Source organism: Podarcis vaucheri, assembly GCF_965113315.1.
Source record: "Podarcis vaucheri genome assembly, chromosome: 4".
Taxonomy (NCBI): domain Eukaryota; kingdom Metazoa; phylum Chordata; class Lepidosauria; order Squamata; family Lacertidae; genus Podarcis; species Podarcis vaucheri.
In genome coordinates this window covers 8,563,480-8,589,738 of record NC_138762.1, presented here as the reverse complement: position 1 = coordinate 8,589,738, position 26,259 = coordinate 8,563,480, and the positions used below count along the sequence as shown (strand labels likewise).

The window sequence follows — 26,259 nt, the reverse complement described above, 5'->3', positions numbered from 1 at the left end:
AATACAGATAGAATGCATGCATGCATTTTAGTGCTGTTTTATTATGCTTTGTTCATAAGTTTGATGTGCATTGCCCTGGGCACTTTCTGAAGAAGGGCAATTTAGAAAGAATGCATCTCTTCATTTTGTTGTAGTAATCAACCAAAAGCAATGGTATTCCTTTAGTATTGGCACCATTCATACCATACCACAGATCTTCCTTCTGTCCTGAACCGGTTCAATAATAATAATAATAATAATAATAATAATAATAATAATAATAATAATTTATTATTTGTACCCCGCCCATCTGGCTGGGTTTCCCCGGCCACTCTGGGCGGCTTCCATAGAAACCAAAAATACAGTAAAATATCACAGATAAAAAACTTCCCTGAACAGGGCTGCCTTAAGATGTCTTCTAAATGTCAGGTAGTTATTTATCGCTTTGACATCTGATGGGCGGGCGCCACTACCGAGAAGGCCCTCTGCCTGGTTCCCTGTAGCTTTGCTTCTCGCAATGAGGGAACCGCCAGAAGGCCCTCGGCGCTGGACCTCAGCGTCCGGGCAGAACGATGGGGGTGGAGACGCTCCTTCAGGTATACTGGGCCGAGGCTGTTTAGGGCTTTAAAGGTCAACACCAGCACTTTGAATTGTGCTCGGAAACGTACTGGGAGCCAATGTAGGTCTTTCAAGACCGGTGTTATGTGGTCTTGGCGGCCGCCCCCAGTCACCAGTCTAGCTGCCGCATTCTGGATTAGTTGTAGTTTCCGAGTCACCTTCAAAGGTAGCCCCACGTAGAGCGCATTGCAGTAGTCCAAGCGGGAGATAACTAGAGCATGCACCACTCTGGCGAGACAGTCCGCGGGCAGGTAGGGTCTCAGCCTGCGTACCAGGTGGAGTTGGTAGACAGCTGCCCTGGACACACAATTGACCTGTGCCTCCATGGACAGCTGTGAGTCCAAAATGACTCCCAGGCTGCGCACCTGGTCCTTCAGGGGCACAGTTACCCTATTCAGGACCAGGGAGTCCTCCACACCAGCCCGCCCCCTGTCCCCCAAAAAAGTACTTCAGTCTTGTCAGGATTCAATTTCAATCCATTAGCCGCCATCCATCCTCCAACCGCCTCCAGGCACTCACACAGGACCTTCACCGCCTTCACTGGTTCTGATTTGAAAGAGAGGTAGAGCTGGGTATCATCTGCATATTGATGGACATGTTGGGAAAAAGCACCAAGGCAAAAGCCAGCTCCAGATGGCTGGAATGCAAAACAGGATGTTGTTGTCTTCCAATGTACTGCTGGGGAAAAGGTGGAGCCAGTCCAAACCCCCTGATGATCTCTCCCAGCGGCTTCATATAGATGTTAAATAGCACGGGGGAGAGGACAGAACCCTGAGGCACCCCACTAGTGAGGGCCCAGGGGTCTGAACACTCATCCCCCACCACCACTTTCTGAACACGGCCCAGGAGGAAGGAGCGAAACCACTGTATGACAATGCCCCCAGCTCCCAGCCCCTCTAGACGGTCCAGAAGGATGTTATGGTCAATTGTATCAAAGGCCGCTGAGAGATCCAGCAGAACCAAGAAACAACTCTCACCTTTGTCCCTAGCTCGTCGGAGATCATCAACCAGCGCGACCAAGGCAGTTTCAGTCCCATGGTGAGGCCTGAATCCCGATTGGAAGGGATCCAAATGGTCCGCATCCTCCAGGCGTGCCTGGAGTTGTTCAGCAACCACGCGCTCAATCACCTTGCCCAAGAATGGAAGATTTGAGACCGGGCGATAGTTGGCCATACTGGCCAGATCTAAAGATGGTTTTTTAAGAAGCGGTTTAATGACCGCCTCTTTCAGCGGATCTGGGAATGTTCCCTCATAGAGGGAAGCATTCACCACCCCGCAGAGCCCATCGCCCAGCCCTTCCCGGCTTGCTTTTATTAGCCAGGATGGGCAAGGATCAAGGAGACAGGTGGTTGGTTTCACGCGTCCAAGCAGCCTGTCCATATCCTCGGGAGTAACGGATTGAAATTGATTCCATGCAACTTGACCAGACAGAGCTCTAGCACTCTCCCGCCCCGGCCCTGCTCCCACGGTGGTGTCTAGCTCCTTCCGAATATGAGTGATTTTATCTGCAAAAAACTTAGCAAAATCATTGCAGGAGATCTTGGGGTCTTTACAAGGCCCCGGTGGTAAAGGTGGTTCCGTTAAATTGTGAACCACCTGAAAGAGTCTCCTGCTACTATTTTCTGCAGATGCAATAGAGGCAGTGAAGAAAATCTTCTTCGCCGTCGCTATCGCCACTTGGTAGGCTCGACGTTGAGCTCTAACCTGTGTCCGGTCAGATTCGGAGTGAGTTTTCTGCCACCAACGCTCTAGCCGTCTCAGCGATTGTTTCATCGCCCTCAGCTACGAAGAAAACCACGGGGCTGTCTGGTCTCCATGCAATCGGAGAGGGCGCTTCGGAGCCAGACAGTCGATAGCCCTGGTTAACTCCGCATTCCAGCGGGCCACCAGGGAATCAGCTGAAAGGCCATCAACATGGGATAAAGCATCCCCTACCACTCTCTGGAAACCATTTGGATCCATTAAGTGGCGCGGGCGGAACATCCAAATTGGTCCCACCTCCCTGCAGAGGGGAAGGGTCGCGGAGAAGTCCAGTTGCACCAGGAAGTGATCTGACCATGGCACTTCTTTTGTTTCACTTTTACTTAGTGTCAGATCATCCACGTCACTAGAGGTGAACACCAGGTCTAAGGCATGTCCATGACTATGAGTTGGGCCAAACCTATTCAGGGACAGCCCCATGGAGGCCATGCTTTCCACAAAGTCCCAAGCAGCCCCTTGTAAGGTCGTGTCAGCATGGATGTTAAAATCCCCTAGGACAACCAAACTAGGTGTCTCCAGGAGAAAATCCGCCACGACCTGAAGCAGCTCGGACAGGGAATCCTTGGTGCAGCGGGGAGGTCAGTACACCAAAAGGAATCCTGTACTGCCCCTATTGCCCAACTTCCAGAACATGCACTCAGAGAACTGGATCTTCCCAGTAGGACGCCTGGTGCAAGCTAGTGACTTCCTAAAAATCACTGCAACCCCCCCTCCCCGCCCACATGACCTGGGTTGCTGTGCGTAAGAGAAACCTGGTGGGCAAGCAGCGGCAAGGACAGACCCGTCTGCTTCCTCCAACCAGGTCTCTGTCACACATGCCAGGTCAAATCCTCCATCCACAATCAGTTCGTGGATGGCAGTGGTTTTATTCATCATTGACCTGGCATTGCACAGCAACACTTTCAGGTCATGTGGGTTTCCCCTGTTGATTCCAGTATCCATCCGGTCAAGGCCAGACCCGGAGGCAGGGATAGTTTTCAAACAACGACTAAACCTGCCTCCTCGGTAATGACATGGTCTGGTCTTAGCGTAACTCCGCCTCCTGCCCATGATCACCGAGATCGGATGTCCCATTGCTTCCCCCCCTGTGGAACTTGTCCCAGCCATCGTGTTGGCTGGGGAGCCACTCCCAGGCAGCCCTGATCCCACCCCTTAAAAACAAAACACAAACCATACAGAACCAATAAAACAACAACAACAAAAAGAAACAGAGCAATTATACTAAAATTTATCCCCAACCAACTATCCATCCCACCCACCCACCCCAACAAAGGAAAAAAGGAAAAAAAGGAATAAAAATTTAAATTGCCACCGACTGCTTGAGGACATTTTAAAGCACATTAACCACCTGGAACAGGGAAGCAATGGCAGAACACTTCCCACACTTCCCCAAAAGTTTGTTCCAAATAAGGGCCTGGGCCTTATAAGGGCCCTAAATGCCTTCTTCCTTCCTAGCATCTTACAAGTTCTTGTTGGAACCCAGAGATCTGAAACGTTTCCTCCAGCCCAAACTTTCTCGGAAATCTGCTCATGTTGCTGGATCCTTTTCCTCACTCAGACTTCTTCTTGACTCTGCCACTGCAACATCCTCTTCTGCCTGGTCTTCCCCCCTGCCTTTCCCACATCTCTAATCCATACAGAATGCCTCTGAGCTCACCTCTCTACTGCTCCTGCTATGATCGTGTCATTCCCCATCAGCTTACTTTTAAGCCTCTCCACCTCTGTGCCCCTTCCTTCCCCTTACATCCCTTCTTGCTTACTTCAGATTCCGCCCGTTGTCTCGGCCTTTAATTCCAGTCTCTTTACAGCAGCCTTCCTTTCTCTCTTCTTAAGCCTCCCCTCAAAGTCCACCTTTGAGCAAAGTGTATTCTGATCCACCCTGAGCTTAAACAGTTTACCTGCTCCGTCTCTTTCACACACCTCCCAAAATATCCTAACACAAATCGTTAAGGTTGCTGCACACATTAAGGCGGATACCTAAAATTCTTTACACGTATAGCTAAAAAATGGGGGGGGGGGTGCTCACAGATATGTGACAGGAGTACTCAAACCCAAAAGCTGGGATTGGCCTCATTTCCCTGTGGAATAAAAGATGGATGTGCTGTTGCATGGTGTGTGTGTGTATGTGTGTGTGTGTGTGTGTGTGTGAAGAGGCCATAAGCCTTCTTGGCTGGACCATGAGTCAATGGCAAAGCTTTGCATGCAGGTTCAATCCCCAGCATTTCCTGATAAAAGGATCAGGAAGAACACAATTTCCCACAGAGGTAAGTCTGGAGATGATTCCTGTTTTATATCCCTTAGTGTCTTACCTATTTAAAAAAAAATACATTATGAGAGAGTATTTAGTTTATCCTGCCTTCTCCAACGTGGGAGTAAGTTAGGTGCTGTGTCTGCCTGCGTGAGCATGCACAGCGTGGGTGGAGCTGTGGTCTAAACCACTGAGCCTCTTGGGCTTGCCAATCAGAGCTTTGGTGGTTCAAATCCCAGTGATGGGGTGAGCTCCCATCACTCTGTCCCAGCTCCTGCCAACCTAGCAGTTTGAAAGCATGCCAGTGCAAGTAGATAAATAGGTACTGCTGCAGCAGGAAGGTAAATGGCATTTCCGTGCGCTCTGGCTTCCCGTTGCGCCAGAAGTGGTTTAGTCCTGCAGGCCACACGACCAGGAAAGCTGCCTGTGGACAAACACCGGCTCCCTCAGCCTGAAAGCGAGACGAGCACTGCAACTCCATAGTTGCCATTGACTGGACCTAACCACCCAGGGGTCCTTTACCTTTACCTACCTGCACCTGCCTCCAAAGCACTTAAGTGATGGGAATGCCAACCCAGGTCAAAACGTGGCCCTAAAGAGCAATCTAAAAATCCACAGAAGATGCCAAGAACATTCCAAAAGTCTTTCCTGCCCGCTCTACTGTTTTGCTCCCAGACAGGAGGTTTATTTACTGATACAGCAGTGGAAAACCTCAGGCCTAGGGGCCAAATGCAGGCCTCTCTAGTCAGGCCTTGGAAGTGTCCCGAGGCCACAAAGGTCATTTTCCACATCTTCAGGTGCTTTTGCCAGGCAAGAATGTATTCTCATAACGTGATAGTGGTTCTTGCTTGCCTTGATGAAAAGAGGTGGGCGGGTGTAGAAACCTGAATTACGCATGGCTGCAATACAGTCTACTGTACAAATCACAGCCCCTACCAACTTTTTGCCTCTGCCCACTACAGGCATACGGCCCCCAGAAGCTTCCTTGGAAAGGAATGTGCCCCTCAGATGGGACAAGGTTCCCCACCCTTGACTCAAGCTTCAGCATTCGCTCATCTCTCTCACAGGCACTGCCACATTTGCTTGTCTTTCTCAGGCAACGCATCTCAGTGGCTCTCCCACGTAAGCTGTCTAAAATTTAAATTAGGACTTGCCAAGAAAGCTGAAATCTTAATTTGCCTCTTACTAAATAACAAAGGCTTGTTTCTTTGACCCACAGCATTTATGGGGCATGTCTGGAGGAGGCACTTAATCACAATAATTTGTAGTGGCTCAGAAACTTTCAGATTTCATGACAGCCTGGCATTAAAAGACGCCACAAAACAAGAATGACAAGCTATAAGGAGCCCCAAAACCTTGTTCTGAGGCTGGCTTTGGATTTCATTTTAGAGAATTCGTGGGTTGTTGGTTTTTTTCCTTTTTTAACCAAGATAGCGCTGACATACAATGTCCATGGGACTATCCTGAAGGAAACCAGACTTGCAACTTTGGTATCTATTTAACAAAAGTAAGGCCAATGGAAACAGGAAGCGTTTATGGGCTAAGACGACCCAGCTTATTAACTCAACTTTGTGATTCAAAAGCACTTCACAAAGACCCAGGTATATTCAAGCACAGCATGTTCAGCCTACAAAATTGTCAGCAGGCTGTACGCAGAGAACACACACTTACCAATACAAACAAGGCTGGCGCGCCAGGAAAAACACAGTAAATTATACATCAGAAATAAAGAGCTGCTACTTCCAGCCAGGCTTTTGAAGGCAGAACTATGTAGGACATGCTCAGTGGGAAGGCACCATGAAAAAGCAGGTACAAGCGAGCAAACCTCTTGTTCTAATCTCATCCCAGCCACTTAAAGATTTCCCACTGCTGAGAAGCCTGCTGCACTTTTCCAGGAAATAGGAAATCACTAAGCTGGTCACCCACCAGGCTCTATTCAATAAGGTCTCTCGGCATCCTTCATTCTGCACTAGATTTGAGAAGATATTTATGTACTCAAGTTTTGGACTGACCGCGCTCTTCTCCCAATCCTTGCCAAAACCCATCAGACAATCTTATGCTTCAAATGTTTCGTTTTCAAAAGAGAAGGAAAAAATCACAAAGCAAATTGCTCAAAAGCCACATAGAGAAAGGACGGTGCTGCTTCAGAGGGTTTGGTTTCACGCTGAGCAGTAGCTACCAAATCACGTGATCTACAGAGGCTCAGGAGCAAGATCTGAAGAGCAAACAGATGAGCTAAGCTGAAGTCATTTTCCCTGCAGAGCTAAAGAGAAAAGCCTGGGCACCAGAAAGCCATGAATCAGGGGTGGGAAACCTGTGGCCCTCCAGACATGGCTGGACCACAGCTCCCGTTAATCCCTGATCACTGGATATGTTGGCAGAGGCTGATAGAAACTGGAGTCCAGCAATGTCTGGAGGAACACTGGTTCCCTACTTCTCCCATACATGAAGTTCTAGGATACAATGTTCAACCATCTGCCTAGCAGCAAGTGTCAAAATCCCCCAGTAGAGACCAGTGGTCTAGCTGCTGCTCCACTGGCTTCCTGTTCTTTTCCAAATAAATAATACTAATAATAATAATTTATTATTTATACCCCGCACATTTGGCTGGGCCTCCGCAGCCACTCTGGGCTGCTTCCAACAAAGATAAAAAATACATTAAAATGTCACACATTAAAAACTGCCCTGAACAGGGCTGCCTTCAGATGTCCTCTAAATGTCAGGTAGTTGTTTAATCTCTTTGATATCTGATGGAAGGGTGTTCCACAGGGCGGGCGCCACTACCGAGAAGACCCTCTGCCAGCTTCCCCTGGTTCACTTTGTGATCCTAACCCATTTATTTATTTCATGCCAAGTCACCCACCAGCCTAGGCCATCTTCTCTTTTATGTTTCCTAAACACAATGTAGTGGCGTTTCCGTGCGCTGCTCTGGTTTGCCAGAAGCAGCTTAGTCATGCTGGCCACATGACCCGGAAGCTGTATGCCGGCTCCCTCGGCCAGTAAAGCGAAATGAGTGCCGCAACCCCAGAGTCGTCCGCAACTGGACCTAACGGTCAGGGGTCCCTTTACCTTTAAACACAATGTAGACAATTCCTTCTCAACATGAAGGCTGTCTCCGTTGCATCTGTGAGCTGCTGAGCAAAAGATCTACAACAGGCCCGTCCCTGGGCAAAAGGTCTTCTCCAACCATAGAAAGATAACGACGCTCAATTCAGTTCACAGATTCAAAATCTCAAATTCACAGAGAATGGTCTCCTGAGCTTCACAAAAGAACCAAGAAGTGAAATATATTTAGGTGCCAGGCAAAAACATTTCTCTTCTGCCAGGCCTTTGGATAATTAAACAATCTGTGGCCTTTTAAAATGGGGGTGGGCTATTTTTGTTTGTTTGTCACTATGTTATGTATTTTTGTGTTTTTATATAACCCTCATTTTTCAAAATCCTGAAATAAACGGACAGAGTTTTTCTTCTTTTCTCTTAACAACAGGACTCCTGGACATCCAAAGAAGCTGCATGTTGAAATATTCAAGACAAGATAAAATAAAGTACTTATTTGAGCAGCACATAGTCCAAACTATGGAACTCACTCCTACTGGGGGCACTGCTGGCCACGGACATAAAGGTAAAGGTAAAGGACTCCTGACAGTTAAGTCCAGTCGCGAACGACTCTGCGGTTGCGGCGCTCATCTCACTTTACTGGCCGAGGGAGCCGGCGTTTGTCCACAGACAGTATTTCTGGGTCATGTGGCCAGCATGATTAAGCCGCTTCTGGCGAACCAGAGCAGTGCACAGAAATGCTGTTTACCTTCCTGCCAGAGCGGTACCTACTTATCTACTTGCGCTGGTGTGCTTTCGAACTGCTAGGTTGGCAGGAGCAGGGACCGAGCAACGGGAGCTCACCCCGTCGTGGGGATTCGAACTGCCGACCTTCCGATCGGCAAGCCCTAGGCTCTGTGGTTTAGACCACAGTGCCACCAACTTAGATGGCTTTAAAAGAAGATTGTTACTGTTTTTCATTTCGTTTCTACATCACTTTATATTTTTAAGAAAAAAATCACGGAAGAGAGGGCTATTGATGGCTACTAGCCATGCTGGTTACGTTCTATAACCACTTTTGGAGACAGTATGCATCTGAATACCAGTTGCTGAGAGTCACAAGTGGCAAGAGAGCTGTCCTGTCCGACTTGCCTTGTAGGCACCTGGTTGAGCACCATGAAAATAGGATGCTGAACTAGACAGGCCTTGGACATCAGTCCGGCTCGTCTTAGGTTCTTAAAATGTTTTAATCTTATTGCATATTATAATCTCAAAATCTCTGCAAAGTGCCCAGTTAATACCAGAGTTTTACAAAGCCCTTCTCAGCAGATATACGTTCTATTGTGTGGTTTAGGATCTGAAGGAAAAACTGGTTGAAATTCCGAACAAAGATGAAGTCTGTTGAGGCAGTAAGGATAAAGTTTGGTACCTTTTATAGATGAAAGATATCCTTCAGCTGAAAATAGTTCCAAACGTATTTCGTCTATGACTGTGGGGCCAGGGAAGTCTTCACAGCATTCCACAACTCTAAAACAGCAAACAACAAAGGAAGAGGTGAAAACACGCCCATAACTTGCTGCAAGACATGGCCCTGTGAAGAGCGATTGGTTAAATTTACCTAACAGTGTAGATAACAGCAAAAGCATGAAGCAGAGTGTAGTGGTTCTAGGGGTTGCTCATGCGTAAGCAAACCGTCAGCAAACATCTGGCTGGGTCGCCTGAGTGAACCTTTTCTGTCCGGACAGCCACTCACCCATGGCTGTCTCAATCGCTGGCAGAATCCGTCAGTGGGCGTTTCTTAAACTTCTTCCAGCAAAGAAGCTCTTTGACGCCTAGTCTCCTCCTACTCTCTCTGCGCGAAAGCCTTCTGCGCAAGGAGGGCGTAGGCAGCGGAGGACCCCTACTCTCCCCGCAGGTCCCCGGCAAGGAGTCATGGGACCGCCTCGCCGCTTGCCCCATCTGCCCCCCTTCTCCACTGGTGCTACGCTGATTCTCTTCCCCAGAAGATGGGCTGCCTCTCCCAATCCCGGGACGCTCCCCGGAATCCCTCTGGATTTTGCTCTCTCCCTCCGGCACTGATGGCAGTTCCCTGACACAGAGTCTTTCTTCAAAACCAGGCAGCATCTGACATGAACCATCTTGAGCAGTTTGATGCCTTTTAGTTGTAGCATTACCAGCTTATTTCCCCATATAGCCAAAAAACTTTTCTCATGACTGAATCTCCACACTGGGAAAAGCATCAGCCGCGGAATTTCTTATACAACTGCTAAAAGCAAGAGAACCTTGCAAGTATTTTTTTTAAACTTATTTTCAAAAAGACTTTGACCAGTTGGTGACAGCCCAGTAGCAGCTTCCCAAATTCCCATATAAAAGCAGTATCATAGAAGATCCTGCAAAACAAAAAATGTCCGGGAGGTGGGGGGTGGAAATAAACTTTGATGGAAAGTTCATTAGGCATCAAAGAAGCAGCCTGGTCAAGATCACTTGCTTTCAAACCCACGTTTATCTTCAGCCTCAAAATCAAGGCTACTAAAAAAGCACCACACTATTCACCCAACCAAATTATCTCCAGAACTAACTCCAGTAAAATGAATATGTTATGGAAAATAAAAGAGATATTCTCGGATAGGAGTGCAGTGGGGCAGATCTCAGCTATTAACAAAAAAAAAAGCTTAACATGGGACAAAGATAAATCACAGCACCTGCACTAACAGACTCTAGGTAAAAAAAGGTAAAGGACCCCTGGACAGTTATGTCCAGTCAGGGGCGACTATGGGGTTGCGGCGCTCAGCTCGCTTTCAGGCCAAGGGACCCAGCATTTGTCCACAGACAGCTTTCCGGGTCATGTGGCCAGCAGGACTAAACTGCTTCTGGAGCAACAGGACACCGTGATGGAAACCAAAATGCATGGAAACGCTGTTTACCTTCCCGCCGATGCAGTAACTATTTATCTACTTGCACTGGTGTGCTTTCAAACTGCTAGGTTGGCAGGAGCTGGGACAGAGCAATGGGAGCTTACTCTGTCGCGGGGATTTGAACTGTTGAACTTCCGATCAGCAAGCCCAAGAGGCTCAGTGTTTAGACCACAGCGCTACCCGCATCCCAGACTCCAGGTACTGTATTGTTGACAGTCCAAAGACTTCCCAAAATCCAAATCACGCACATGCACACAAACTGCCAAACAACATTTTCAAGGAGTAACGTAAACACAGGCAGCAGCCTGGGCAAACACCATCATATCAACCCTCTGTGATGTCTTGGCATATTTCCCTTCAGGCACCTTCATTCCAAGTTGCATTCCTAATTTCAGAACGCCATCTCTAACGTTATTCAACTTCGTTTTATTAAGGTTGTTTCACAAATGCGCACACACATTTGCGAAGGCAACTAGGGACACAGGCTCACATTCAAGACTCTTGGAACAAACTGCCGGAACAGCCCAGTACTAAGTGGCTCAGATGAAAGTTTATGTGAAAGATCATGAAGTAATGCATAAGCTGTCACTCCTGCTCTGTTTCCTGTAGTTTAAGGTTACATATTTGAATATGTAGCCGGGTCCATTGCAGTGAAAGAGAGAACACATGCAAAAGCACAGAGGTGGGCATGAATTAGGATACATGGACAGGGATCTAGTTGCCAAAGGAGATCAATCAGTTGGTGTTTGATCAAGCTACAAAAGGTCTGCTGAGGAACACTGACAGAATGGGCTACAAATAACACCATCAAGAATGGATTAAGAAGTGAAGGAGGATTCATTAGGAGAGCAGAGGTGGTACCAGCAGCAGGAGAAAGGTAAAAGGTAAAAGGTAAAGGTAAAGGACCCCTGGACGGTTAAGTCCAGTCAAAGGTAACTATGGGGTTGCAGCACTCATCTCACTTTCAGGCCAAGGGAGCCGGCGTTTGTCCACAGACAGCTTTCCGGGTCATGCAGTCAGCAGGACTAAACCGCTTCAGGAGCAACGGGACACTGTGACGGAAACCAGAGCACACGGAAATGCTGTTTACCTTCCCGCCAGAGTGGTACCTATTTATCTACTTGCACTGGCATGCTTTCAGACTGCTAGGTTGACAGAAGCTGGGACAGAGTGACAGGAGCTCACCCCATCGCGGGGATTCAAACTGCCGACCTTCTGATCGGCAAGCCCAAGAGGCTCAATGGTTTAGACCACAGCGCCACTCACAGGAGAAAGGTTTGTGAGATGGCTCACAGGGAGAAGTTCCATGTCTTCTGTTTCTTAGCCTTATGAAGTCTTCAGCAGGTGACTCCAAGTTGATTTTGCAACTCTGGCCACCCAGGTTCTAGGTGATGCTCAGCAACTCCAGACATTTTCCAACTCAGGGCCTGGGGGGATGATTCCATATAGCCTTGCAGTCTCAGACCAATGTTCATTTAGTCCAACATGCTATTCCTAGCAGCAGCCAGCCAAACGCCCCATCAAAGCTCACCAGAAAGGACACAAAGGTGGCTGCATTCAACATTAATCACATAAACACATAATCTGAAGGCACTCATAAAGACAAAACAAAAATAACCAGGCCAAAGAGAAGGAGAGCCTAGACCATCTCCAGAGAGCTGAGTGGCACTGCTCACCTAAGCCTCTAATCTCAGCCCCATCACGCACACTACAACTATCCCTTGCACATCTCGATCCATCACCCAACTCTTGTGTCACCAGGGGAAAGAGTCTCCTTTTCAGAGGAGGGATTTTCTTGTGCCACAAACAGACCTTTTTTCCTAGCTTACATAAGAACGTAAAAATAGCCTGTGGTGCCTGTCAGTAGCTATGCTTCATATGTTAATGGGTGGCAGAAAAATGCCTTTTTTTCAGAGCTTCCTTTTTTTTCTTGTCGGAATGAAGGTTCATCACTAACACAGGAATGGAAACCTATGCTTTTATGAGAGCTAAGAATAAGATGAAGTGAAATGGGCAAGTGTCTCCCCATCAAATAATTCATGGCAGAGGCTGATGTTAAAATCTGTTAAACTAGCTGGCATGCATGCTCGCGTGCACACACACACACACACACACACACACACACACAACACACCTCTTCTCAATCTATTCTTCCCCCATGCCTGCTGGAAGGTTATTTCCTCTTCCAGTGGAGAGACAGCAATACCCGCAGCCTAGTGATTTTAGAAGACACAAAAGGAGAAAAGTACAGATATTATGTGGCCATCAGCCACAGTGTTTCACCCCTATCATCCAGCCTTGTCTTCTGGGTTCTCTTGCTTTCAATATATAAATGAAATCCCAACTCCTGCATGATACACCTTGTTGCCTTTCATAGCCAAGACTGTTTAAGGAAGCAAGATCTCACATCCCTTCACACAAATTAGGACCCATCACTCAATTTACCGAATCGGCAGGTTGCTACTTAACTCTGTTTGTCATCACAACCAGGTTGTCAAAAAACATTTAAGAGGTATGGATTTTTCCATATTTTCAAATTAACGCAGGCTCACTGTACAAAACCCTGACCATACTCCTGAGTAAGCTCAACAGTTCTTAGTGAACTGGTCACAATGACTGCTAGTCTGTTACCGGGCACAAATCAAGCTTCTGCTTTTAGCAATCAAAGTCCTAAACAACTTGGGATTAAGATATCCAAGGGACTGCCTTGTCCATGCTATGGGGAACTCAAAGGACCATAAGCCTCAGAGGTACGTTTAGCCTGTACAAGAAACCAGACTTTTAGTGTTGCAGCTGAGGCTGAAATCAGGCAGGTACCTAGAATGATGGTGTTTAGGTATCTACTGAATACATGTTTGTTTACACAGGTATTCCCTGAGGTGTAACCCAGCCATTTGTGAAAGATCAATTTTATATCTGATAAAAGTGTTTCATCGTTTTTAGAGTTTGTATGGACAGTTTTATTGTTTTAGAGTTTGTTGAATTGATTTTATTGTTTTACAGCTTTATTGTTTTTACTCTGCACACCATTTTGAAAGCTTTATACTGTGAAGTATACATTTGTTTATTAATAATAATAGTTGTAGTAATAATATTAAGTCCAGAGGTCAGCAACCTTTTTCAGCAGGGGGCCAGTTCACCATCCCTCAGACCTTGTGGGGGGCCGGACTATTTTTTTGGGGGGGGGGAGGAGAAATGAACGAATTCCTATGCCCCACAAATAACCCAGAGGTGCATTTTAAATAAAAGGACACATTCTACTCATGTAAAAACACGCTGATTCCTGGACCATCCGTGGGCTGGATTGGGAAGACAATCCATGTTTGATCCTCCCCTTTCTTTTTAAACAAGGAGAACTTAAGATTCAACTTCAACACAACTGAACCTTTGAGCCCCACCTTCCACAGGGGCAGTAATAAACTTCACTTACTGGAAGGATATTTGATTTGGTTGTGTTTCTTCACCTGTGCTTTTTCGGGGGGGGGGGGATTGCAATTTAATGAAATTCCTTTCTCGACTTGCAGGATGTGGACACGATTATTGGCAAGAGTCTGAGGATGTGTACTTTTCCCACAGATGCTGTCTGGCTAGATTTATAGCCAGTAGAAGCAGGCTGGCACGTTGAGGAGGATGAAAAGGCACTTGTTAAGGGACTCCTTTAGGGGGTGGGGAAGAAGAGAACGCATGAGAACAAAAAATATATAATACCATAGGGGAAGGACAGGGGTGACACACCCAGGGACATATTAACTAGGATAAAAGTCTATTTTATGGAAAGTGACCTCAGATGATTTGCATGTTAACACATGCAGCTCAGAATCCTGGAAACCATGCAAAGCTGCAGCACTGGGGAAAAATGCAAGCATCAAATTGAGTGCAGAAACTTAGCAACTGGGAAGGAAGCGGAGTGGCTGAGTTGCTGGCTGAGGCTGAAAAGCTATCATACTCTTTAATCCAAAATAATTCTCATCCTCCTAGTTCACAGCTTAAAAATATTCACTATAATATACTTGTTCTCCAAAAGTACAAAAGCTATTTAAATAAGGGTGTTTAAAAGAAAAGTGCTGTGCATTATCTTGTCCCTGTGCTGTGAACCAAATTCCCCAGTGTCATAACCTGCCTTAGGACCACAAATGGAAACCATGGTTTCAAATACATTGCCAGTTCTGACTTGGAGCCAAGGGATGGTTTGTGGCAATCACAGTTGCCAGATGTAGATGTAGTAGTTAGTGTTGGTGTAGGACTGAGGAGACCTGGGTGTAAATTAAGTTTACCAGATTTTTTCTAAAGAATCCAGGGACACTTTTTTTTTTGGAAAGGAGAAAAAAAAGAAGTTTAAAAAGAAGTTATTTTAAAAAATTTAAAGAAGTAATATATTCTCTTCTGTGATCTCCTCTGTTGCACAGCCTTCCTCTGGGCCCGGCCCGCTCTCTTGGAGCGCTAGCTGCCGTGGAGTAAGCTCTGGTCGGGCCTGGGCTCCGCCACAAGTCCATGCCCTCCTGGTGCTCTCCTACCTCTTCTCAGCAGCAGCGGCAGCAGCAGCAGCAGTGTGGCAAGGTTGGGGCTCCCCTCTTTTTTCTCCTTCCTCTTTCTCTCTCTTTCTTCTCCTTTCTCCTCTCCTCCCTCTCCCTGCGTTGGCTCCGGGGTTTTTGTGGCCCCGGAGCACCACTGGGCAGTCAGCCTGGTGGCCGGGGTGCTCTCTCTCCTGGCTTAATTTGGGTCACCATTGTGTGTGTGTGTGTCAGTGGTCCCCCAAGTTGACACACTGGGCGTCCCCGGTTCCCCCTTGGCAGTGGTGCCCGCCATTTTGCCTTGCCGGAAGTCCCCATATGATGTGTCTTGTGCCGTTGAACCAATCACGCAACATTCTTTCGCTACTAATAAATTTACAGCACTTAAAATATAAATCCTGGGACATTAAATGAAATCCTGGGACATTCCGGGGACGGATTTTGTCCAGGGACAGATTTGTAAATCCGGGGACTGTCCCCGAGAAACGGGGACGTCTGGTAACCATAGTGTAAATCATAGAACCATTGAATTCCTCATAATAAAATTGTTAGTACATTTGCAAAGCTAAGCAGTGCCCAGTATGGTTTCAGATTGGATGGGGGCCCCACCGCAAGCTGAGATTCCTTCATTGCAGGGGGTTGGACCAAATGGTGCTTGATGTACCTTCCAACTCTACAATTCTCTGATTCTCTGAGGACTACTGGGTGACCTTGGGCCACTATCTCTCAACCTAACCTCCTTCACATGGTTATGGGGAGGTTTAAAATAGGAGGGGGCCAAATACACTATCCTGAGCTCCCACGAGGAAAGGGATATAAATGTTATAATAAATAAGAAGTCTACTTAACATCAGTCTCAGAGTGTGGCGGCTCTGAAAAAAGCAACTTCCATGCTAGGGATCATTAAGAAAGGAACTAAAAATAAAGCTGACCAAATCATAATGTTGTTATATAAATCTATGGCGTGATCACATCTGGAATACTATGTACTGTGTACTAGCCACGCTGGCTATGCTCTGCCTTCACAACTGGATGTGCAAGTGCTTCTGAAAACCAGTTGCTGGAAACCATGGGAAGGAGACTACTCTTGTGCTTGGATCCTGTTTGCGGGTTTCCTACGGGCATCTGACTGGCCACTATGGGAACAGGGGTCTGATCCAGAAGGCTCTTCCAATGTCCTTAAAAAGTAGAGATGTCCAAAAAAATTGCCAAAGAAAGCTCTGGCTCAGATTTGAGGTCTGTGGCCCATTAAAAACCTACCTCAAAGGAGAGGAGAGCTTCACAAGCTCCCAAATTCTTCTCCAGCTTGGAATAAAATCCCAACCAGAGAAGAATTCCAAGCTTATCCATCGCATGTAATCAGAGAGGGAAATAAGAACATCTGAACGCCATCTTTCTCCTATTCACTCAGTAAGTATAATTTAAAGGGATGAGAGGAGAGGGTTTAAGGGGAGAAGGAATGTGAGGGATGGAGGGGCAATTTCCAGAGTAAAACTGGCTCAGAAAAACAAGCCTTTTCTGACTTTTGAGGGAAGAGCACCACTTGTTTCCAAGCCATTCCAATTTGCCCATCTCAATGAAAAAAATTGCTAACTTTCATGTGGTCGCTACCCCATACTCCCAGAAATAATGAGCCCCTGAGATGTGGGCTGCAAGACAATGCACACTATGGCTGAATGAATGTTGTACCAAATTATTTGCTCTTCGGCAGCTCTTATTTTCCATCTGCAGCAGGAGACGGTTGTGGCAGCAGAAATCTCAACAAAAACTCACCCTGGTGAGTTTTAGGTGAAAGCTAAGGCCATTCTGTTCATCAGAACACAGCACTTCAAAAGAGCATATATTATGTGTTCATGAAAAGATACACTGACTGCAGTTTTACACAAAGTGGTCACATTCCGGTGACAGAGAAAGAAATGCAGTCAAAGCAGAAATACGTTCTCTCTCACACACATGCTCACACACTTTTCTTCTAGGACTTGCTGTTCTTTTAATAATGGCATTAGACATGTACAGAGACAGCTTCATTTTCAGTGTTATATTATGTGTTTGTTTAGGTCAGGGACTCAACTCCCATACCCAAACTACAGCATAAGATCCACTCTGAATTTTACGGAACCCACACACAGCCTCATCTTTTTAACCCTAAACACGGTTTAGCATTGCATGTAAATGCAACCCGTGAGTTAGTACCAACGGACAGCTTCAGAAATTACAACTGCATATTAATCTCATCTCCCAAGTGAGAACATCCAGGACTTAGAAAACCACTGTTGTGTTGAACACACAATTAAAGCAAAATGAGGGGAAGGGAGGGCAGTCCAATGTTTAAATAAAACATGTGTTTTACTTAAGATGGAACAGTTGTACAACACAACCATAAAACCTTCCTTGTCTTTTAATATTCTGAAATATTAACAGAGCTATAGGTGTTTTCTCTACTCATCACAACAAATTTCCAACCATTTCCATTGCTAAAGTTTATGATGTAGAAAGAAAAGTTTGTCATCCATGTTGTTGTTTAGTCGTTTAGTCATGTCCGACTCTTCATAACCCCATGGACCAGAGCACGCCAGGCACTCCTGTCTTCCACTGCCTCCCGCAGTTTGGTCAAACTCATGCTGGTAGCTTCGAGAACACTGTCCAACCATTTCGTCCTCTGTTGTCCCCTTCTCCTTGTGCCCTCCATCTTTCCCAACATCAGGGTCTTTTCCAGGGAGTCTTCTCTTCTCATGAGGTGGCCAAAGTCTTGGAGCCTCAGCTTCACAATCTGTCCTTCCAGTGAGCACTCAGGGCTGATTTCCTTAAGAATGGATACTTCTTGATCTTCTTGCAGTCCATGGGACTCTCAAGAGTCTCCTCCAGCACCATAGAGAAGACTCTTGTCATCCATAAAAGATGTCAATCCTTTAAGTCGCCCCTCTTAATCAGAACCTCATTTTGGAACTCAACTGTTTCTGCACACAGATCTCCTCAGGCTCTTTCTCTCAACTGATTGTTTGATGGTTTTAGGCATCATTATTCCTTATGCATTCTCAGCAATATTCAAAAGTGTGCCATGCCATTATTATAAATTACTGTGACAATGAAAAAAAAAATCAGAATTTTCTCTGTAACTATTAATTCATCCTCCACCTGCAAGTACAAAAACCCATCTCCAATAAGGCACTAAATGTATTTTCAATCTGTTATTGATAAAACACAGAACAGAGAGATCTTTTTTCTTTAGGGGCCTCTGTTTGTACCTAGAATACAGTCCAAACAAACCATCCTTCTATATAAATTTCCCTCTAGCACTGTAATGAGTACAACAGAAAACCATGTTTGTAAACTTGTTTACTAGCTCTGCCACTTTCTGCTGCAAAGTGAAATTTATTTATTTCTTAATTTAATAAATTTACATCCAGCCTTTCGGGGAAACTTCCTTGCAAGCTGACTTACAACCATATATTACAACAACACATTCGCAACATCATAAGGAAAAATAGTTAAAAATAAAACCACACAATCACAATAAAATTAAACAGCAGCAGCTAAGCAATTGGTCATCAAAGGATCTAGTCCAGGACAGCATATTCTCAGCTAGAGGTATGGCATACAAGTTACTGCTGTTAAGCACTCACATGATACCCATTAGGAATTGTATGCAGGTAAGGAGGAATCTTTGATGTAGGCTATAAGAATGACACAACCTTGATGGCAGAAAGTGAGGAGGAATTAAAGAATCTTTTAATAAGGTTGAAAGAGGAGAGCGCAAAGTATGGTCTGAAGCTCAACATCCAAAAAACGAAGATCATGGCCACTGGTCCTATCACCTCCTGGCAAATAGAAGGGGAAGAAATGGAGGCAGTGAGAGATTTCACTTTCTTGGGCTCCATGATCACTGCAGATGGTGACAGCAGTCACAAAATTAAAAGACGCCTGCTTCTTGGGAGAAAAGCAATGACAAAACCTAGACAGCATCTTAAAAAGCAGAGACATCACCTTGCCGACAAAGGTCCGTACAGTGGTACCTCGGGTTAAGTACTTAATTCATTCCAGAGGTCTGTTCTTAACCTGAAACTGTTCTTAACCTGAAGCACCACTTTAGCTAATGGGTCCTCCTGCTGCTGCCACGCCACCGGAGCACGATTTCTGTTCTCATCCTGAAGCAAAGTTCTTAACCCAAGGTACTATTTCTGGGTTAGCAGAGTCTGTAACCTGAAGCGTCTGTAACCTGAAGCATATGTAACCTGAGGTACCAGTGTATAGTTAAAGCTCTGGTTTTCCCAGTAGTGATGTATGGAAGTGAGAGCTGGACCATAAATAAGGCTAATGGCCGAAAAATGGATGCTTTTGAATTATGGTGCTGGAGGAGACTCTTGAGAGTCCCATGGACTGCAAGAAGATCAAACCGATCCATTCTGAAGGAAATCAGCCCTGAGTGCTCACTGGAAGGACAGATCCTGAAGCTGAGGCTCCAAGACTTTGGCCACCTCATGAGAAGAAAAGACTCCCTGGAAAAGACCCTGATGTTGGGAAAGATGGAGGGCACAAGGAGAAGGGGACGACAGAGGACGAGATGGTTGGACGGTGTTCTCGAAGCTACAAACATGAGTTTGACCAAACTGCGGGAGGCAGTAGAAGACAGGAGTGCCTGGCGTGCTCTGGTCCAGGGGGTCACGAAGAGTCGGACACGACTAAAGGACTAAACAATATAAGAATCAAGACTCGGGTTCTCCCCATCCCTAGTCCTTCCTTCCCCTCCCCTTTAGTGCCTAGCCACACACTTTCCCATCTCATCCCAAGAGGGTTTCGTCCAAGTGAATGAAGTGGCAATTAACTTCTGTGTTGTACACAATTTGCAATTCTGCTCTGTCTATAAAAGGACTAGTAAAAATGGTGCAGGCTAATAACTTGTCCAGGCTTATTCACAGAGCTGTTCTGATGCCAAGGCAGATGTTAAACCAGGTTATCAGAGCAGCACTGGCAAGTTCAGCAGGCTAAAGTGCTAGGTTGCAGCCTCTAAGCGGCAGCGTCTAAGGTCGGTGCAACAGTGCAGAGGGGGGAAGACAGGGTCATTTTGCTAGAAGTCACAAGCATACAGCAGGGCAGGCACACAGGGTGGGGAAGTAAAGGGGGAAGGGGGAAGACATAAAGCAGAGTTGGAAATAGGAGACACCAGGTTGGGAACTCGAGACAGACAAAATCCCTTGGGAACGAAAGAGCAGAGGATCTTCCTGTTGAACAAGCAACAACCAACCATTACGCTTCTAGTTATTTAGTACTGAAAATGGTAACACCAAACTGGAACAGAAGCAGATAGAAAAAGTTTGAAAGCTCTTTGTCTTCTGGCCAAAACAGTTTCTCTTAATATGCAGCTTTTGTGGACAGCTAGATCTCAACAGCAAGGAGGACTGCTGCAGAAACACAAATACAGTGGTACCTCAGGTTACATAAGCTTCAGGTTACAGACTCCGCTAACCCAGAAATAGTACCTTGGGTTAAGAACTTTGCTTCAGGAGGAGAACAGAAATCGTGCTCCGGCGGCGCAGCGGCAGCAGGAGGCCCCATTAGCTAAAGTGGTGCTTCAGGTTAAGAACAGTTTCAGGTTAAGAACGGACCTCCAGAACGAATTAAGTACTTCACCCAAGGTACCACTGTACCTAAATTCAAGGCCTGCCCACCTTGACACTACCTGTCTATGTCCCACTAAGTACTGTATATTGATTTCTTTTCAAAGTTTGACAAAAGCCCCATAAAGCAACATGTGTTATCCACGCAGAGGTTTATCACCTGAAAGCTATTCTGCGTCCCGAGAAAATTGTTTCCTGCTTGGCAGGGGGTTGGACTCGATGGCCCTTGTGGTCTCTTCCAACTCTATGATTCTATGATTCTATGATACTTCTAGGACTGCCTATGGTCTGCTGTCATTGTAGCAATGCTGCGATTTTTGCGTGCAGGATTTTATGTCAACACTAATGCTCATTTGTATTCACATGCACTAGTCAGTCCAATGTTGATGTCTTCAACAGAGTTCCTCAGAGGAATAATAAGACTTCGCATGGCACAAATCAATCACTGCAGTGGAGAGATTATCTCTTGTAAATATCTCTCCTTGGTAGTAAAAGAAAAAGAGAATCAGAATCACTGATTTGTTTAACTTAAAAGTATATTTCCCAGCAGTTAAAGCAAACTAGGTTTAAGCTCGAAAATTCCCTATCATCCTCTCTTTTTGAAACTCTAACATGATCAGTGAAACAGATGATCTGACATGGAATGTTAGCATTTCCATAATATACCTGTTAACATTTTTATATCTGTGGATAATTGTAACGCCTCATGCCATTTCCTTTCCTTCTTATGTAATTGCAACATCTGCAAACTCTAATACTCATCACCCCATCATTAGCGGGGTGGTCTATACCCTAGATCTATGAAGCTTTACAGAATTTAGCCCTTTTTAAGGTGAACTGGAGAACAAGAACACAGAAATACTCAGTGGAACGGTTAACTCCAGCTCCAGCCAATGCTAAAATATACAGCACTTTAGAAAAGCCTTGAACTTTACAACTTACCTGGTGCGTGACCATGAGTTCCACAAAGGCATATACAATGGAATTTCACATAGGCTACTAACATGCTTGCTACGAGCTTGTGGGATTTCAAGACTTCTTTACATTGTTCAAAGTTTCACATCCACACGACAATTTGGTACTGTAGGTCAGTATTAGCCTTATATCGCAGGCCAGGGGGGCGGGGTTGAAATGGAGAAAAACAGTAGCTCGGCTAAAGCGTCTGCCTTGTTTCAAGCAATGGTTGGTTTAACAAGCTGGCTTCATTACTCATTTTTGGGAGGGGGCACAATGTGTGAGGCCAAGACTACGCTCAGGCTCCTCCAAATAGCACTAAACAGAGCCAGAGAACCTTTTCAGCTCAAGGGCCGAATTCCACTGTGGGCAGCTTTCCGGGGGCCACTTACCAATGGTAGGTGGGGCAAGAGGATAAAGTGGGTGCAGCAATGGATATGGCTGCTGTCTTTGCACAGTGGGCTACATTTCAGCCTTGCAAAAATGTTTTTTCTACACATATGCACGCACCCACTCAAACCCTCTCCATCCAGGCAGGTAAGAGGCATTAACACAGCTCAAGAACCCTTTGCAGCCCCTGAGGAAGGCAGAGGGCAGGGCTAGTAAGGGGTGTGGCCTAAGGAGTGGGCGTGGCCTTGGACGTAGGCATGGCCTGGGTAGAGCCTCAAGACCTGGAGAATGACATTTGGCCTGTGGCCTTAAGGTTTCCCAACCCCTGCAGTAAACCATGGTTTAGTGTAACATATGCTGCACACATTCTAGAGAGTCTAACATTCTCAAACATACCAGAGAAAAGTCTAACCTTAGCACGTTGTGTGCTAAAATTCTGATAAGTCAGTTCTGCTAACCATGAGTAGGCAAACTAGGGGCCGGATCCGGCCGAATCACCTTCTAAATCCGGCCCACGGACGGTCCGGGAATCAGCTTGTTTTTACATGAGTAGAATGTGTCCTTTTATTTAAAATGCATCTCTGGGTTATTTGTGGGGCATAGGAATTCATTGATATATTTTTTTTCAAAATATAGTCCGGCCCCCCACAAGGTCTAAGGAACAGTGGACCAGCCCCCTGAAAAAGTTTGCTGACCCCTGTGCTAAGTGGTACAACTGCTGGACAATCACACTTTAAATTCAACTGCACAATGTTGGATGGTGAAAGACCTGAGAAACCAACTGTTATCAGAAGCACTTCGGCAAACAGAATAACAGATCTTACTCACAGAAGACCACAGCTGTTAGGTGCTAAAATACTAGGCTTGAGCAATACACACCAGTTATTGTATACCCTGTAAAGGATTTGGATTCTTAGATACAGAACTGCCTTATACCTTCGGTCCTTCTAAGCCAATATCGTTTCCCTTAACTGACAGCAGTCCTCCACTGTCTCACTCTTCCCAGTCCTGGTACCCAAGAGATGCTGAGTGCTGAATCAGGGACCTTCTCCGTGCAGAGCAGATGTTCTACACTAAGCTATGGCCCCTCCCCTAATTAAGAGCATTACTTGTTGCATCAAGCTCCTGTGGCACCCAATTAAGTAATGACACCAAAGAGGCACTCCTAATTAATAAGGAAGTCCTCCACAAGCCTATACACATGTGAATATCTCAACCAGAGCCCAAAACAGCTGACTAGATAATTTATTCCTCTTTAAAAACACTCAAGGTGGCACACAATTAACTCCAGAGGAGGAGTACTCTGTGAAGGCAATTCTTTTGAGAGGCTTATATTTCTCTCAGCAATGTTCAGCCATTAAATAGGCTACACGAGGAATTCAAGGCAAAATAATGGCAATGACCAATAACGAAATAAGCCACATCATTGAAATATAGACAATATAACCTCCAGAGGGATAGCTGTCCTAGTCTGTTGAAGCCAGAATAGAGTCTCGTGGCATGTTCAAGTCAGACAAATTTTATTATGGCGCAGACTTTCATGGATTAGATGCCTGATCATTGTGGTCCATGGATACATGTAGTAGATTAGGAAGGAACAGGTAAGCTACTTGCCTAGAAGGAATTATTACTTGGCCCTGGAAATTCTAAGGAATGGAGAGCCCCCAAAGATAATCTGATTTTATGTATTTATATAAATCTCCAGCATCCCCTTCTTCCTTAGGCTCCAGCGGGTAAAACAATGACACAGGCACACTTAAATAATCTTAATGATCATACAACCAACCACTACAAGCAGGGCTGTCTTAAGCATATGCAGCGTTGGGGTGCAAAGATCCGCCTGGCGCCCGCCCCCAGGTTGCCCAGTCCCAGGAGCGCAGGATGGCGGAGCTGGCCAGCCACCTCAGCATCTCACTGGCTCACCCGAACTCGTGGCGCAGAGCTGCCCGCAGAAGAGACCACCACAGCGCACCAACCGACGGGCAGGCTCTGCCCTGGACTCAACTCTCGGGCCTCGGACTCTCGGCCTGCCACCCCTGAGAGCCCGGCGCCCCGCACCCCTAGCGCCTATGGGTAAGACGGCCCTGACTACAAGCAAGTTTGCAAGGGGGACCCGCAATAATATGCTGACTGGTAGTTTGCTCCAGACGGTTATGGCCAGACTGATAAATAAATAATAATAATAATAATAATTTATTATTTGTACCCCGCCCATCTGGCTGGGTTTCCCCAGCCACTCTGGGCGGCTTCCAACAAAGATGAAAAATACACTAAAATGACACATATTAAAAACTTCCCTGAACAGGGCTGCCTTCAGATGTCTTCTGAATGTCAGGTAGTTGTTTATCGCTTTGACATCTGATGGGAGGGCATTCCACAGGGCGGGCACCACTACCGAGAAGGCCCGCTGCCTGGTTCCCTGTAACTTGGCCTCTTGCAGTGAGGGAACCGCCAGAAGGCCCTCGGAGCTGGACCTCAGTGTCCGGGCAGAACGATGGGGGTGGAGATGCTCCTTCAGATATACTGGACCGAGGCCATTTAGGGCTTTAAAGGTCAGCACCAACACTTTGAATTGTGCTCGGAAACATACTGCTAAGCACTTTTCCAGGATACTGGAAACTGGCTAACATGTGGCCCTCCAAATGGACTTGGATCAGCTCCAGCTAGCATGGGCAGTGGCCAAAGATGACGCAGTCCGATATCTGGAGGGCTGCGGGTTAGATTTCTTTATCTATATGTTTTTTGGTTCCATTCTAATGCCTCCATTCTATCCCGGTTCCTGCCTCTCCCCACTGACAGTTTCTTCCCTCCCAGACACACAAAACCCCACACCATTTGAGTTATTGTGGGGCTGTTTTATAAGGCAGTTCATCCTCCTTGGGGTTCCCCCCACCCTGCCTGCAGATTTCTTTGTATTCTGCAAACCCTGGCGCCACTTCCGATACCATTTTCTTATTTATATAGAGCCATTTTTGCCACAATAAGACAAAGCACAGAAAAAATCAAATTGTTACTGGCATATACCGAGGAGTAAGATACATACACATCTTTCGAAGCAAACCTACATCATCCTGTTCTTCCACTGTGTAAACACCTCAGGCAAGGCAAAGCTTCTGAAAGACCCAAAACGTGAAAAAGTTCAACTCAATCAAAATGAATAGGGACAAGTGGCACGCAAACATTAGGCGCCTAACCTAGGAGGCAAATCCCTAGCATTGCTTTATACAAACATTTCCTAACTTCTTGCTCACCCTATCCTGAAAAAACAAAAACAGGCAACACTCGTGTTTCATTAAAATACAATTAAACAGCTTGCACACACACATTTATACATGCAGATTTACACACGGCCTACCAAATACAACCAAAGAGTCTTAGTTTCTTTTTCTACATAACACACAGATCAGAGAGCATCCAACATCTTCCTCAGAGACGGCAAGGAATATGATCCTTTCAAAGCATGCAGTACTTTGAGAAAATGGAAGAGACTTGCAGGAGAAAGTATCTCGGGGACATAATTCTTGAAACACTCAGGACTTAAGCTGCCTCGACTGCTGTCAGATGCTTGCGGGCTAGATAATGGACTACATAAGGCACACCCTGAACAGCTGCAGCGCAACACATCATGCAGAGCACAGGAGATAAACATTTATTTAATTCACCCTATAAACATGAAAGGAAGTAACTTCTCTGCAAATCCTCTCCACAAAACCTTTTATGAGCAACTCCCCATTATCACCTTCCAGGGGAAATTCACAATGGCGAGGTGTCAAGACCAGGACCGGCATTCAGTCATGGAGGGCACTTGCTGAGGACCCCTCACTGGCCCACCCTGCCACCCATTCACTCACCACTGGGCCAGACTCCCATCCGCAGCAGCTGCTCACCTCTGTCCTCCCTGCTTTATCTGAGCAGTAGCACTGGCAGTTTCTTCACCACCACCTCCCTTGCCCGGGCTTTGCAAAAGGGCCAAGATCAACCATCCCCAAACTCGGCCCTCCAGCTGTTTTGGGACTACATCTCCCATCATCCCTGGCTAACAGGACCAGTGCTCAGGAATGATGGGAACTGTAGTCCCAAAACAGCTGGAGAGCTGAGTTTGGGGATGCCTGGCCAAGATGTTCCTTCTCAGAGGCTGGCATTACGAGTAAAGTGGCCAGGCATCACCTGTCCTGCTGCAGTGGTTTGCCACAACAGCTGGAAAGGCTCTTAAAATATAGACATTTTTAGAG

The 26,259-nt window shown here is 46.1% G+C and overlaps 1 protein-coding gene across 5 annotated transcripts in view; it reads right to left on the bottom strand.

The window, feature by feature from the left end:
- The window catches only part of FAM168A (family with sequence similarity 168 member A), a 188,735-nt gene that overhangs the window by 145,823 nt on the left and 16,653 nt on the right, over positions 1 to 26,259 (bottom strand). For all 5 annotated transcript variants that reach the window (XM_082219587.1, XM_082219584.1, XM_082219588.1 and 2 more), the window contains exon 2: positions 9,072 to 9,169. The gene's annotated coding sequence lies outside the window, so the exon portion shown is untranslated. The remainder of the gene's footprint in view (positions 1 to 9,071; positions 9,170 to 26,259) is intronic.